Source organism: Monodelphis domestica, chromosome 1 (genome assembly GCF_027887165.1).
Source record: "Monodelphis domestica isolate mMonDom1 chromosome 1, mMonDom1.pri, whole genome shotgun sequence".
Taxonomy (NCBI): Eukaryota; Metazoa; Chordata; class Mammalia; order Didelphimorphia; family Didelphidae; genus Monodelphis; species Monodelphis domestica.
The window spans coordinates 129106844-129119558 of NC_077227.1; positions in this window are offsets into that span (position 1 = coordinate 129106844).

A 12715-nucleotide genomic window follows, 5' to 3' on the forward strand; every position below is an offset into this window, starting at 1 on the left:
TTGCTTCCTGCGCAGTCCCTTTTTTTTTTTCCTTGTGAAGATTTAACAAGCCCCAACAATCTTGGTCCCTGGACTCATCCCTTTTGTTACCTGAGGAAAGACAGCATGGTACTTTGAAAAGAGTCTTGGGTTTGGAAATTAGGGGAGCTGGGATTCACATTCCATTTTTTCTGTTTCTTGCTAGGGAAAAAGCACTGACTTGAGTCAGAGGCTATGTATTCAAATTCCACTTGGAGGCATGCTATCTTTGTGACCTTGGGCAAATCACTTCAACTTTTTAGCCTTTAGTCTCCTTGGATCTATAAAATAAGGTGTTTTCTTTTTTTTCTATAGATGATCTAAAAGGTCCTTTACAATTCTAGACCTATGAACCTATAAATTATCTTGCCTTGGGAAATTTTCTTAATTTCTCTGGTTCTAAATCTAATTTGCAAAATAAAAAGATTAGCTAGTTTTACTTACATGAACTTTCTGGTTCTAAATCTTGTGAAATTTAGGCCTTGAGCTTTTTATTTCCTGGAATTCTCTAGTCTCAAAAAGAAGACTAGCTAATTTTATGTAGTGCTTTGGGATTTGCAAAATATTTTGCTGATATTATCTCATTTGATCCTTACAATGACCCTAGGAATAGATGCTTTATTTACAATATTTTATAGGTTATATATATATATATATATATGTATATATATATATATATATGTAAAGCAAGAAAGACTAAATGATTTGGCCAAGCTAACACCTTTAGTAAATGTCTAAGATAAGATTTGAACTCAATCCTTTTTAAATTCAAGTTCAGTTTTCTAGCCAGTAAGCCACCTGACTGCCTAAATAAAGAATAAATAAGTCTTCTTTGATTGCATTTGTTTGATCATATTTATTTGAATTCCCATAGCCCTTTGTCTCATTATTATGTATTTCAGAGCTTAGTTATTTACAAAATATTTTTTTCTCACAATTTTCCTGAAGAAATTGGCCTTTTATCCCCATTTGAGAGATGAGAGAAAGGACATATAAAGAATTTGTGACTTACCTGTGCTTCTACAGTTAGTATCAAAGACGGCTTTCAAATGTAGGTCATTCTACTGCTAAGTCTAGCATTCTTTCTAGCACATCTTTGTGTACTGTTAAGGAAGAAAGTTCTAATCATGTCAAGCCAAGAAATATTTATTAAATACCTATTATGTTCCAGGTTCTATGCTAAGTGCCAATCAAACTATATTCTGCCTCGGTTAGCCACTTTAGAAATGCTGTGGAGACTTCCAGGTAAACATGGCAGCAGTCTAGATGCAAGACTCTTCCTCTCCTCAGCACCCACTGATATAGACTACCTCAAAAGACCAAAAAAAAAAATTCGTAAGAATGAAGGGACTCTACAGTAGGGCGCAACATTGAAGGTACATGGGATTTGAGCATTTCCACACTATAAGGGGGTGAAAAAGCTACCACGAAAACCACAAGCTGATCTATCCTCCCCCACCCCACCTACCGAGCCAGAGTCAGAGCCAGCACACACCAGAATCAGTGAGTAAGGGGCACCTCTAGAGTGAGTAAGGGGCACCTTTAGGTCCTTGGGAGTTGACTAAGACCACAAAAGACCTATTACTGAGAGCAGCTACACCTGAAACTCCAGCGGGCTGAAGAGCGCAGACTGTGGGTGCTCGCAGGAAGACAGCACAGAGAAGGGCAGCAAACAGCAGAAGCTGGGGAGATTTGAGAGCTTGCCTCAGGCAAAATCCTTGCTCCTTAACTCCATTCTCAGAGAGCCTGCCCATCTCACTCAGATTTCTGAGTAAAAAAGGAAGGAAAAACCTCCATAGTGATGGCAAATTGTGCCCAGGAACAACAACCTCCCTCCACCAAGAAAAACAAAAAGAGGCGGTTGACCCTGGAAAATTTTTATGGAGGAAAAACCCAGGCTACAGAGGAAATACAGGAGGAAATTCAAATAAATGCACCAAAACCTTCCATAGAAATGCTGTGTTCAATTCTGGGTACCACATTTTAGTTTGGACATTGAGAAAGTATAGTGTTGTTTTTTTTTTGTTTTGTTTTTTAAACCCTTACCTTCCGTCTTGGAGTCAATACTGGGTATTGGCTCCAAGGCAGAAGAGTGGTAAGGGCTAGGCAATGGGGGTCAAGTGACTTGCCCAGGGTCACACAGCTGGGAAGTGTCTGAGGCCAGATTTGAACCTAGGACCTCCCATCTCTAGGCCTGGCTCTTACTACACTGAGCTACCCAGCTGCCCCCAGAAATTATAGTGTTTTGAGAGATGGGAGTCTCAGTTAATAACAAAATTAGAGTTTATTTTTTGAAAGTCAGTTGAGGGGCCTAAAGGGGTTCAGTTTGGAAATGAGAAGGAATACTTGGGGGATGTCATCATTATCAAATATCTGAAGTATTTATAATGTGGAAAAGGGATTGGAATTATTCAACATTACCTCTTAGGACAAAACTAGGCACAATGGATGAAAGTTAAAATGAGGTAAATCTGACCTGGATTTAAGGGGAAAGTTTATTTCTCAAAAATTATATCTGTTTAAAAGTGGCATCAGATGAACGTAGGTGTCTCTTAACTAAAAATTTTCAATCTGAGCCTGGGTTGCCACTTTACTGGGTTTAAAAAGGATTCTTGTTCATGTATAGGTTAGTCTAGATGACCTCTGACATCTCTTGTAATTGAGATTTGGTAATTCTGCCTCTTTGTGCGGATTTGACCTCTTCAACTATACAATAAATTCCTTAAGGGGAGGGGATTTCATTTGGGGTATTTGTGTAACTCTCATGGTGCCAAGCACTGTGCCCTGCACATGTGTGCTTAATAAATATTTGAGAAGCAAATGAATAAAAGCAGGAATGGCCAGAGGAATAAATAATCTATCTCCAGCATTTCCTTTTCACTGTTTGGGAACTGAGCCACATCAGGCAAGGCCCTGAATTAAATATGACCTTAGTCCAGGCAAAGAGGAACAAATAGCCATGATGGCTTTATTGGCCTCTTGCTATCTAAGCTGGTACAGAAGAAATAGAGCCCATAGTTCCTATCCATCGTGAACAGTGCTACAAATTCTTACTACCGGGGACTCTTCCCCATGAACATGCTTGCACTGTGACCCTTGGGGTATCAGAGGCTAACAGCCACTATGAAGGTCCCTTGTTGCCAAGCTTCCAGGCAGCTGCAAATCTCCTTTTTCAAAATGAAATTAGAAAGAACAGCTGACAGAGATAATACATACGGTAGATCCAAATGTAAAATGCCTTCTTGTCCCTCAGATAAGTCTGTTCCTAGGACAAGCAACAAGGATTACATGGTAATCTTATTATATGGGGTCTGCCCAGAGACCTGCCAAGGGCAAGGGAAAGAGTCATTTTTATGTACATATTAGAAGCAATCTCCTCCCCATCCCTGTCCTCCTCTTCAATAACCAGTCTTTTTCCCCCCTCCTCTTATGGTGGAAAAAAAAGATGAACATTGAGAAAAACCCAATTGGTTTGGGAGTTAGGGGGCTTGAATTCTACTCTATGCTCTGAAACTGATTTGCTGTGTGATTTTTGTCAAGTCTTATATATTATATAACCTCATTGGTCCTTCTATTTCTATCTATAAAATGCAATCCAATTCAATTCAACAAACACTCATTCAATAACATACAGTACAAATCCAGAAAATGATGGTTTGGATTGAATTGTTCTTTTCAGCTCTGATATTCAGTGATTTTGTTTCTGATACTGTTTCTCTCTACCTCTGGCTTTTTAAGAGATCTTTTCGACTCTCTCTTCCTCTTCCAGAATCTCCTAAATATGCTTACACACACACACACACACACACACACACACACATACACACACACTCCTCTCCTTTCTTCAGGATTCTCTCAGATTTCTGAGTGAAATCTGCAAATGATGGTATTGTAAGGGACCTTAGAAATTATCAAATTATCTAACTAAGCACAAAGAAGTGAAAGAACTTAAATAAAGTAGTTTCTTAGGACCCCATACCTTTTTTTCCAATATAGGATCAAAGAATAAAGGATTTCTCCAAGGGGAAACACACACAGGGACTGGTGAACTGGTGAATTCTATCAGAGGTCAGTGGGTGTCTGGAAGCCTAGGGGATGACTTTTCTACTCTACAGGTAATGCAGTAGAAACTCACTCAAATTAAAGAAATTAAAGAATTGGAAGACAGAAGCAGGAAACAACCAAGAGAAGCCCTGAGACAATATAGAGGATACAACATTATCTAAATTGGGGAGTCAAGAGACTCAGTAATTTTCCATGGATTAGGAAGGGCTTGTATGGCTCATGAGTAATGTCCTTAAATAAACTGCTTGGCCCAAAGTAAGATTTGGGTGGAAATATTAACATTCAGAATATATAGAAGTTCAAGGCACAATTATGATATAGTATCCCAAGTTGAAAGAGATAAGGGTCTTTACTGAGTATTAATTATAAATATATATATATATAATATTGATTAAATAACCATGTAAAATAGGATAGTAAAGTATTTTATTTCAGTTTTTTATTTGAGTAAACTGAGGCTTAGGCCCATTAAGTATCTTTTCCAAAGTCATGGATTTTTTCTGAGCCCTAGTTTTCTCATACTATGTCCACTTCTATTTCTATTATACCCAGAATGTCATTAAATTTAGGTAGCTAGTTCATATAATGGGCTTAGACCTAGATTTGTATCCTGTCTCAGAAATATTCATTCTGTGACATAGGGCAAGGCATTTAACTTCTATCTGCCTCAAAATAACACAGTGATAATAAAAGCATTTACCTCTCAGATATGTTGTGAAGATTGTATAATATTTATAAAATACTTAGTACATTGCTTGGCACATAGTAGGGACTTAGTAATTACTTTTTCATCCTCAAATTTTGGAAAAAATGAGGGGAGAGAATCTGTGGATTACTAAAATAAGTATTACATAATTATTTATTTTTGGTATGAAAATATGTTGTTATGAATCCATTGTCTATTTATACAAAATAACCTTTGATGAGCTTGCATTACACAAATGCTCTCCCTAGCATATTGCCCTACATATATTAGGGACTCAATAATTATGTGTTGAGGAGGCATTATGTTAAATGAATTTCAGAGGATCACACAAACTCATAATTATCAAGAACTAAGCTATCGTGAGTGTTTTTTGAAAGAGTGCTAGCTTTGGATCCATCTAAGTCTAAATCCTCAAAATGTAACTTATCTACTATGTGACTTTGGTCTAAATAAGTACCTTAATCTATCTGGGCCCGTTTTCTCTTGTGAAAAGTAAAAGAGATTAGAGTATCTGACTTCTAGGGTTACAGAATGAAATCTATTGTTCCTCAGTCATAGACAGTGGGAGAAGCAACACTTTATTGAAGAAGGGCATATATTTCTTTTTTTCTCTTTTTTTTAAAGAGGATGGGTGGGGGGAAATGTGTTTTACAGTTTATAGACTAGTGAACTTGACTTGAATTTCTTGAAAAATTTTAGACTAAATTGTTAAGTAGTGAACAATGAGAACCTAGAAAAGGAGGTAGGGATCACAAAGGTTCAGGGAGGCTTGATCAAGAACAGGTGATGTCATATTTATTTAATTGCATTTTTGATATATTTGCTGTAACAGTAAACTAGGAGGATGCTATATTATGTACATAGTTTACCTCAATTTTAGCAAACCATTTAATAAAGTCACTCTTGCTGTTCTTTTGGGAAAATGGACAGATAAAGTAGAAATTATGATAAAATCAAGTGGATCTGATATTGGCTAAATGGATATATCCAAAAAGTAATCAGTAATGGTTTCATATAAACTTGGGATGATATCTGCATTGTAGTACCCCACAGGGATCTATACTTTGTTGTTATTTAACATTATAATGATCTTGGAATTAACATCATTGAAATTAAAATCAAATCAATGGGAACATATGAGATCACCAAGAAAGAACATATATATATATATATATATATATATATATATATAGAGAGAGAGAGAGAGAGAGAGAGAGAGAGAAGAAGAAGAAGAAGAAGAAGAAGAAGAAGAAGAAGAAGAAGAAGAAGAAGAAGAAGAAGAAGAAGAAGAAGAAGAAGAAGAAGAAGAAGAAGAAGAAGAAGAAGAAGAAGAAGAAGAAGAAGAAGAAGAAGAAGAAGAAGAAGAAGAAGAAGAAGAAGAAGAAGAAGAAGAAGAAGAAGAAGAAGAAGAAGAAGAAGAAGAAGAAGAAGAAGAAGAAGAAGAAGAAGAAGAAGAAGAAGATCTTGATTATATTACCCAGAATAAGTAGGCATAACACAAAAGGTGATCCAGGAGGAAAAAACCTGGAAAGGACTTGCCAAAAAGTAGAGAGAATACAAACAGAAAAGAATATCATAAAAACCTGGAATGGAAGGAATATTCAAGAGGGGAGGGTGGCCAAAAGTATCAAATGCTGCAAAGAAGACAGAAAGCTGCTGATTGAGAAAAATACCATTAGATTGGCATTTTGGAGATCATTACTAATTTTGGAGAGCAGTTTCAGTTGAATGATAAGAAAAGAAACCAGATTACAGAGGGTTTAAAAGATGAGAGGTGAGGAAAAAGAAATATGAAATTTAGATAGCTTTTTAGTATTTGAGGAGAGGAGAGATATATGACAACCGCTAGAGAATATGGTAGATTCTAATGACAAGTTTTTAATGGATAGGGAAGATGTGAATGTGTTTATGAGCTGCAGAGAAGGAAGTAATAAGGTAATAGTGAGGATCAGACAGAAAGTTATGGTATTCATGGAAGCTGATCTGCTAGAGAAGGGAAGTTAATAGTAAAGAGAACTAATTCAGTTTTAGGCTCAATTAAGACAGTCATACTCTGATCTATGGAGGTGAAAGTACCATTACTACAACTGGGCTATTCACTTTCTGTATATAGAAACCACTCCCCAAGTTTGTCCTACCCAGCATTCCATTTTGCATGTGTACTTTGCATGACTGAGGGAGACAGAAGTAAAAAGATGTGGTACAGGAGTGGAGTGCTCTCTCTCTGGGTTAGCGCTGCCTTGGAATATGGTCTTGAGGGGGAGCTCTGGTGCCTTGCTGTGGGTTCCAGGGTTTTTTGCAGACTTTGTCAGCTTGACAGGCTTCCTGATTCAGTTTAGGGTATTTTACTTAGGTGATATTTCTAGTCTCCTTCCTATATTTCCTTCTTTTACTTTATGTCCATTTTGATTAAAACTTAATTGTTAAGAGCTACTAACAGACTCGTGACTTGAGAGTTAATTTTATAAAGAGTGACCACAATTCCTTTTTTTTATAATTAAAATTACATTTAGTAAATTTACTTTCATTATTACAGCTTCAGTTCTAGGTACCATACTTGAGGAATAACACATACAATGGAGTGTATCTAAATGAGCATCCAGAATGGTAAAAAGACTTGGGAATCATGTAATGTGAACATAGGTTGCATGAAATGGGAATTTTTTGCCTGGAAAAGAGAAGACTGGGGAGTCACATAATAGTTATCTTCAATTATTTGAAGAACTTTTAGAAGGAATAGACTTGTTTAGCTTAGATCCAGAAGATAGAACCAGGATAAATGAGTGAAAATTGCAAAGACAAATTTAGACTTGAGGAAATTATATATATATATATATATATATATATATATATGTATGTATGTATGTATATATATAAACAATTAGAATTTTTCACATGTGGAATGGACTTCTAGGGATATGGGGTTCTTTCTCATTGGAGGTCTTCACATAAAAACTAGATCATTTATTAGAAATCTTGTAGGGAGGATTTTGGTTCAGGTCATGGTTGTATTACATAACTTCTGAAGTCCCTCTGCCTCTGAAATTCTGTTTCATATGTTCATCTTTCTGTTCATTTCATGTGAGCTAAGTGTCAGGTTATTGTTGAATTATTTGGAAAGTTGAATTGCAAGTATAGTAGAGAAAATACCTATTTGGCACAGATAATCCTTTCAAGAAAAATCAAGAAATTATCCAAGCCCCTAATCTCAGTTATTTTGAAATATATGTTCAAAGACTATATCCAATTAGTTCCTATCATGTTTATTCTTCCTCTGCCACATTTGTCTTGTACCTACCTTCTATTAACATAACTACCATGCTGATTCTGGTTCTTATCCCCTCTTGTCTAGGTATTTAAACCTCTTAATTTTGTTGTTTTTGTGAAATTCTAATGGCTTAATTACTATTGCCATATAATAAAGTTTTGAAAAGTGGTATGGTATAATAGATAGAAAACTGACGTCCTAGCTAAGAATATCTAAGTTCAATTTCTGCCTTTAACATATGTTGGCTCTATGACCCTGGGCAAGTTATTCAACTTCTCAGTTTTCTGAGCAATCCTTTTATGCTCTAAATTGCAGAAAATGTTATTACCTAGATTATTTGGAGAGTTTTCTCATTATGATCTTCCTCCACAGTTTCTTATCAAATAAGATAGCAAATTTGGCAAAGGGAAAATATGGGATCACCTATACTTTTCACTTCTTTATATTCTTTCTTATTCTTGTTCTTCCTCTCTATTTGGAATGTTGGAGAGCCTTCAATCTGATTATCATTGTTTATGAGCAAAGTATTCTCATTAGAGGAAAACCTTACAAGCTTAGGGACTTTTAAAAAGTATGTTATTTAAAAGATCTTTGTTTATTTAACATCAAGAAATTCAAACAGGAGAAAAATTCTGAGTTTAATGAATGTGAGAAAGCCTTCAGTCATCCATCTTTATTGATAATCAGAGACTTCACAGTGCTGAGAAACCCTATGAATATAATGATTGAGGTAAATACTTTATCCAAAGACTTTTGCTTATCTCACATCAGAATTCTCAGGGGTTAAAGTCCCTACTATATTATAAGCTTCCTTGTGTAAAATATTGGATATTATTTCATTTTTGTGTCCCAAGTACCCAGTGCAATGACATGTATATATTAAGTGCTTACCAAATATTTATTGAATTGAATTAAACTTTACAAAACTTGAAAACAGAACTTTAAGAGTTAAAGGTACTTGAGAGACTATTCCAAAATATTTGTTTTATAGATAAGGAAACAAAACTGCAGAAAGATGAAATAATTTGCTTAGATTTCTTGATGAAATATAACACTTTTCTATGCATCTCCTTCTCTTTGAGTTGAATATTATTGCAGCATTTATGGCTGTCTTGACCAAACCATTGTTGGTTATTCTGTAAGGGAAAGAGTTTATCTGATCTTTGTTTTCTTCAGAAATCTCTCTAGTAATTTGAATAAAATCAAATAGGTTTCAAAAAAAGGCATAAACCAGTAATTTTTCATCTTTTGGAGTTCAACATTCATTAATTTATTTCATTAATTTATCCATTTATTTACTTATATATACCTTTATATATATATATATATATATACACATTCATTCTATTATTCAATCATTCCATTTGTTTATTCATCCATTAAGCATTTATTGATTACCTTCAGTGTATTAGGCACATAGGATATAAAAAAATAAACATACAAAACATATAGTAGAAAGAGCACTGAACTTTGAGTCATACCTGAGCTTGAAGAGACACAGAACGAAAATGAGATAGTAGTAGTAAGTAGTTTGTGACCCCTTAGGGCAAGCCAGTTAACTTTTCTGTGCCTCAGTCTTAATTTATAAAATGAAGGGGCTGGACTAGATGACCAAGGATTTCTTCCAATTGTAAGCCTGTGGTCTTATGATCCTAATATAAAGTTCACACCAGCATGGAGCTTATGTTCTTGTAGGGGTATATATACATATATATATGTATATGATTATATATAATCATATACTCAGATAAAAATAAAATCATAGATTATCAAAACTGGAAGGAGCCTTAGAAGTCATCCAGTCTCACTATTTTTACATCGGGACAAAATGACTTGCCTAACAATCATCATTCACTAGCAGAGATAGGGCTTAAAACTCATGTCTTCTGACTCCTAACAAGGTCAAAGTATAAAATATAGTAGCAATTTATGCCTCACTTTCAGTCATGGCATCCTCGCCACCATTTTATCTGCCCTTCCTATTTAAAAGAAAGACAATGTGTTAAAAGAATATATATTTGCATCTGAAGGACATGTGGGGAAAATAGAATATTCCCAACCTCACAAACAGAGGAAGGAAGCAATGAACAATTACTTTACGATATTATTGAGAGTCAAGAAAAAAAATAAAATAAAATCCCATCAGCTCAGCAGTCCTGGATTATATCACTACATGACACCAAAGCTACTAACCAATTAGGTTTTTTTTTTCCTAAGGCATTTAGTTGGAATAGGAACATCTGGAGTTTGGAATCAATTGTCCAGAACTAGATGCTGTGCTAATTAATATTCACTCAAATGGCATTCCACCAAGGTGTCCCCTCTCCTTTCTATGTTCCCTGCAGGCTTGAGTGCTTTTCCATTAAGTTCATACCCTCTTCAAGGGGGAAAGTATTTAGGAAGTAGAGAGGGAGAGTCTGGACAGGGGGCAATGTGGATCCTATCCTGGTTCAAAAACTCTCTCTGCTAAGTTTTACTCATAAGGAAGCATCCTGGTCAAGTCTCAAGAGTAGACTAGATGATCTAATAAGGGGAGCTGTCTCCTCATCATTCTTCTTTTTTTTCCTGTAGAGGATATATGCTAATCCCTCAATGTTTTAATTTCTGGACTTCAGCAAATGGTGAAAAGGGTTAATTTAGCATTTAACCTCTTCACTGTAATTATAGATCCTTCTATTCTTAAGAGCATTTTTTTCTTTTCTTTTCTTTTTCATCTTTGTCTTTCTGCATCTCTGTCTCTTATTTCTTTCTGTCTCTTGGCCTCTGTCTATATTCATGTCTCTTTGTGTTTGTCTGTTTCTCTTTCTACTCTACCACTCCACACCCCCAAATGACATAGTGACAGGTAGGTTTAATATGACTTGTTTATGAGATAATTCAAAAGTTGGATAAGCATTTTGACAAATCAAAGTTGATTCTTCTTTAATGTCCCTGTACCCCTTTTCTTTCCCTTAACTTAAAGTAGATATGGATAGATGAGTAATGTTTACAATGTCCTTTCTAGTGTCTTGAGTTCCAATCACTAGAGTTTCTAAAAAATAATATACAACTATTTACACTAAATATTTGTCAAGTGCTTTCTATACATTATTTCATTTAATCTTCACAGTTGCCTTGGAGGTACACTACACTTATTTTCTTCATTTTAAAGATGAAGAAACTGTGTCTCAGAGAGATGAAGTAATATCCATGTTCATATGGTTAGTAAATGTCATGAGTGAGGTTTTAAACAGATTTCTTTTTATACTAAGACTTCCTTGTGGCTCACAATGACATCCGTCTCCTCATCCACTAGACAATCATCCTCACTGCATGGTAGTTTGCAGGCTACATTTACTATTTCTTAGTTGCTTTACTTTGAAATTTTTAGATATAGCCTGAGCCTCAGACACAGATTTTGTCTGCTTGGGGCAAAGGACTGGAATTATAAAATTTTTTTTCTCAATATAATTCTTTAGTGTTTTTTAAAAAATGCTTGTTTTATTCTAAACTGAAATATCAAAAAAGAGCTTTTCTATATACCTGGTAAAACATAAAGAATGATATGTATCTGAAAGCATGAATATATATGTAACTTTAAAAATTAAAAAGTCCTCTTGTTGTTTTCAAAACTGTCCTTATCTATGCTTCCATCTGAATGTCTATTCTCTTCTTTGTATTTAAGAAAAATATTTCAATGACCTTTTTTTACATCAATATAACAAATCCTCCTCCCTCTCCTCTCCACCCATTTGAAATAGAGAAATATAAAATTCCTTCTAACACTTAAGCATAGTAAAGCAAAATGAATCCACAAATTTGTGATATCCAAAAATGAGTCTCTTTCTATACATTGAATCTATCACCCTTGTCAAAAAGTACATAATGAGCTTCGTTATAGATCCTTTGGAGACATAATTGTTTGGCCATTGTATTGATCAGAGTTCTTAATCTAAGAACTTTTATATCATTGTTGTTTCATACGATTGTAGTCCTTATATAAAACGTTCTCCTGATTCTACTTTCTTCATTCTATATATTACCCCACCAGATTCTCTAAAATCCTCCCATAATTTATTATACGGTAATAATATTATGATCCATTTATATACTATGATTTTTCAGTCATTTCTCAAATGATAGGCACTCAAAGAGATAGATATGTAACCTGAATATTGGTTTAGTTTTAATCAACCTTTTTTCAGTTTATACTTCTCTTCACATCAACTGGAATGGTTAGTGGTTCACAAATGATGACCATTACCTTTGAAATTCCATGAAATTAAAGGGTTTAGCGATACAGTTGTTCTAGCAAGTAGCAGTTAATATTAGCAAGCCTACTGCTCTATGAGTTCCATAGAAATTACCAAAGGCAACCAAAACCTGGCGAGCTCTCTAGCTGATGACACAGGAAAGAAAAGCTAGCTGGTATACAATTGCACTTACAATTAGCCTGTGCCTACATAGTTCTTAGCTAAGATGAATTGAACTTAGGCTTTTTGTCTAATTCAGTCTCTTATATGTCACCCTTCCCAGGATTCTTTCAGCACAAAATTCAGAATTCATCTCTTGTCAGTTTAACTTTAGTACCCTGATATGTCTCCTCACTTCTGACTTTCTATTTTCTTGACCTGTCAACATGGATTCTAGCATTGTCATCTGACTTCATATATCCTGGA